The sequence below is a fragment of the Camelina sativa genome, chromosome 6 (assembly GCF_000633955.1).
Source record: "Camelina sativa cultivar DH55 chromosome 6, Cs, whole genome shotgun sequence".
NCBI lineage: Eukaryota > Viridiplantae > Streptophyta > Magnoliopsida > Brassicales > Brassicaceae > Camelina > Camelina sativa.
The window spans coordinates 19,316,378-19,320,510 of record NC_025690.1 but is presented as its reverse complement, the minus strand read 5'-3'; the positions used below and the strand labels follow the sequence as shown (position 1 = coordinate 19,320,510).

Here is a 4,133-nt window from a genome sequence, read left to right as displayed (position 1 = left end):
ATTAAATACAAAATCAAAATATAGATTTCCTGTAAATTTCTAATTAGTAAAAGGGAAAAACAATTGTTAGCACAGTTCAATAGAATGGAGTGGTTCTGAGCTAGAAATATATATATAAAAGACCATCCACCACTTACGTTATACATCCCCTTGCGTTGCATGTTCCTTATCTCGCCCTTCAGGTCCTTTATCTCGCCCTTCAGGTCTCCAAAAAGTTCTTTCAACCTCCTCAAGTACCCTTCAGACATCCGTAGTGCCTCCTCCTCATATTCGGTGGCCATCTGACGAAGAAGAACTGGAATGTCCAAATTTTCAACTGTCTTGTTGGCCCTACGTCGTTTTCTAACAGGTTCATTGATATCATCTCTTCTTTCTTTCTTTATTTTCTTCAGCCCTTGTGGTTCACATCCAGTCTTAAACAGCCGTTCTGGCAATCCTAACTGAGCCATCCTGAAAAAATTGATAACTTTCAGTTACATATATGAATGAAAGAAGTCACAAGCAAGAATAGGTCCCCATATATTCATCTTGCTATTAACTTCAAAACTATGAAGACATAAACATCACATAGAAAAGACAACATTCATATAGAAAAGACCTCATGTTGGAATCTCACCCAAGTCCTTTGATTATGTTAGAAAAGAAGAAATCACAAACTGAAGAAAGGTTTGAGAATGACTCGCAAGTTTGTGTTACTAGAACAGGAAATGAGACCACAAGAGCTTGTTACTTGTATAACAAAAAACAAAGAAGAAGAATAGCAAGAAATGTGTGCACATCACGTGAAAGAGTTAGATAAATATAGGAGACACACTTTTTGGTTTTTTCCTTTCTAAGTTTTTTTAAGAAATATGTTGAAGGATTAAATCTAGATAAATAATGTAGCCCATCATGGGGCAAAGAATCTATCCTATCAATAAAATAAAGAGTCAAGTTTTTATCTACTTTTGTCAATTTGTTTATTAATCACAAAACACCAACACCTTACTCATATAGATCCCAATACACACACTAGACACGACTCACACCATATATAGAGTGGATAAAGTCATAAGTATTTCCTGAATCAATACACACAATTGACAATTTCATTTTATACAAAGAATTCGCTAGCTCAAACATAAACCTTCACATATCAAAATCTCTAGCCATAATTCATCTCAGCCAGCAAAGAAATGTTACCTTAGGAAAGACAACTTCCGCTCTCGGATTTTCGGATCCTGGAAAAATCTGCAACGCATTACAATTCTGAAGATTAAACATCTAAGTAACGAATTTGACAAACCCAAATAACCACAGAAAAATAAAAAAAAACCCCATAGAACGAATAAAAAAAAATATTAAACATCTCGATCGGTCTTTGGTAATAATAAACCCAAATCCACGCATTACAATTTGAGGCAATTTGAGGAAGATGAAGTTACAAGCCCAACCTCGGTCTAACCCTGCCGCCCTCTCTTTTGGTAACCAAGAGAAACGACTACGAACAGTACATATAAAAGAAAAACCTAGGGTTGCTAACATGTGCCGGAATTACCTTTAATTAATAAAATAATCAATCCTGTATTCGTTCCATATAGAATAGACCAGATTGACGTTCCATATAGAATAATAGAACAGATCGACGTTACATATAGAATAGAACAGATCGACGTTATTGAGTACTACCATGTCAAGGAACTGAATACTCAGAGTTGCCAAACTGATGCAACTTCAGCTTTGATCCCGAGAAATAAGAAGCAGGTTTGTTCTGGGATTGTGGTGGTGTTTGATGGCTAGGCTTGCGTGAGGACCACAAGCTTTCTGGGAAAAATCTTTCCATGGGAGGTATAAGCGTCGATGATGATGCAGGTGAGTCTGCTGGCGAGCGAGTGAATATGCCCTTTTTCACTGTTTCTCTCCAGTAAAAAAAAAAAAGTATATAAATAAATAAAAAAAGGGTTAGGTAATAGAAGTAAGCAAGGGTTTGTAAATTTGGGGTATTAAGAACGCCAATTAAGCCTCCTTCTGAAGTATCCTAAATTTCAAGTTTAACCATATTTATCTGAATGTCACAGATTTACAAACAAGTAAGAGGGTTAAACGACAATGTGGTTTTTTAAAAGAAACGAAATAAAAACCGGATAGAAATCGCAGTCTTGATAACCACTACATATAAAAGAAAGATCTGAATGTCTCCATATGGTCACTGTTGTTACGCATCAATTTCCATGGACTGTTCTGTGTTGGAATTAGCAGCAGGTTGGTGAGAGGTGGATGGACCTGCTTCATCCGGCTTCTTCTGGATCATGGTAGTTTGGATCATGATAGTTGTGCAATTGTTGAAGGTTTTGGCGCAGATAAGGCCTTGATTCCACAGGCGAATCCTAAACACTCTCCACCACCTGGGCTCAAGCATCAAAACAAAGTTAAAACAAAATGTAATGATCCTCCCAACACATTTTTGGATCACATGATGGGTATATGGAAGACTATTATTACCAATCGAAAGACGGAGAACGTTTCAACTCTTCCTTGTGAAGTTTTGTAAACTCTTCACATGCCCAAGGAATATGTGCATCCGCGATCACCCTGGTCCCAAAGAAACACTCTTATCATCTTGTTCTATAATTCATGGAGAGGTGCATGGCATGATGAGGTAATATATATGTAAGATAGAAGGTAAATAGCTACCTTTGCTTTCTTATAAATATGTTCCAAAGAAACATGTATCGGTTTTGCTCTCTCCTCAAACCCGTAACACGTTCAAATCTCTGTGTATGTTTTCAAGAAATCATTAAAAAAGCTTACGGTGTATATTTCAGAACAGTAAATCAAGAAAGTGAATAAAAATTACCAGGCGTTCTTGAAGATCTAAAACATTATCATCAGTTTCATTATCGCTATCGTCATTAGACATTACTTCCTCAAAGGTCATTGGCTTCAAACATGCAGCTTTGGTTAGTGAAATAAAACAAGAGACATCATTTTCTACATAAATCAAAGACATCAAATCACCTGCAATGTGTGGGAGTGATAGAGCTGCCGACTCCTAAGACGCTCATGTCTGGAAACAAGTAAGAATCTTGGTTTATAAAAGTAAGAAGAAGATAATGTAAAAATAGGAACAGACAAATCACAAGAACATAATAACCCTTTATCCTTGGATTGCTCTGCAGATACCTTTTTTCTCCTACTAACAGGAGGCACCGTAGGCTCAGAAGACTCAGCAGCTAGTTTTTTTCTCCCTGTAACAGGAGGCACCAGAGGTTCAGAAGACTCAGCAATTAGTTTTTTTTCTCCCACTTACACGAGGCAACACAGGTTCAGAAGGCTTAGCAAATAGTTTTTTTCTCCCACATAAAAAGACGCACCATAGGTTGAGAAGGCTCAGCAATTAACTTCTTTCTCCCACTAACACGAGGCACCACAGGTTCAGAAGAGTCAGCTATTGCTGGCTGAGTCCTAGTTAAAATGTCGCTAATCTTCTCCAAAGACTCAGCAAACAACTTTGTTCTCTCACTAATAGAAGGCACCGCAGGTGCAGAAGGCTCAGCTATTTCTGGTTGAGTCGTAGTTAAAATGTCCCTAGTCTTCTCCGATGACTCAGCAATTCTCTCACTAACAGGAGGCTCCACAGCCTGTCCAGAAGGCTCAGCTATTCTGGTTGAGTCGTAGTTAATAAAACGTCGCTAGTCTTCTCGGGAGAGTGAAATCTTGGTGGCGATGAGACAATATCCTCGTTCACATGAGTAAGTTCATCATTTTCTGTGCCACGAGGTAACTCGACTAAATCCAACGGCTGGGGATTTTGCAAATCATTTTTTAGCACCTGATACCAGACAAAAAAAAAACATCATGGTAAGTTCAATATTATGACTAACATAAATTTGTATCTGAACCACCTGAAAATGATTCGTATGTAACAGTTTCTTACTAACCCCAAACTGTAATGTGTTCGGTTTCAAACAGACATCAACTTCCGGGTCATGATCTTCTTCTGCCCGCTACAATAGGTAAAGAGAGTATTCTTGTTATTTATGATTTCATGACAAAACGCATAAGAAAATGAATTATCTGGATCATTAAATACAAAATCAAAATATAGATTTCCTGTAAATTTCTAATTAGTAAAAGGGAAAAACAATTGTTAG

At 37.3% G+C, this 4,133-nt stretch overlaps 1 protein-coding gene across 1 annotated transcript in view; it reads left to right on the top strand.

The window, feature by feature from the left end:
* LOC104792335 (putative dual specificity protein phosphatase DSP8) overlaps window positions 1-1,905 on the top strand; it is a 9,147-nt gene extending 7,242 nt beyond the window's left edge. Inside the window, exon 7 of the mRNA XM_010518467.2 lies at window positions 1,852-1,905. The gene's annotated coding sequence lies outside the window, so the exon portion shown is untranslated. The remainder of the gene's footprint in view (window positions 1-1,851) is intronic.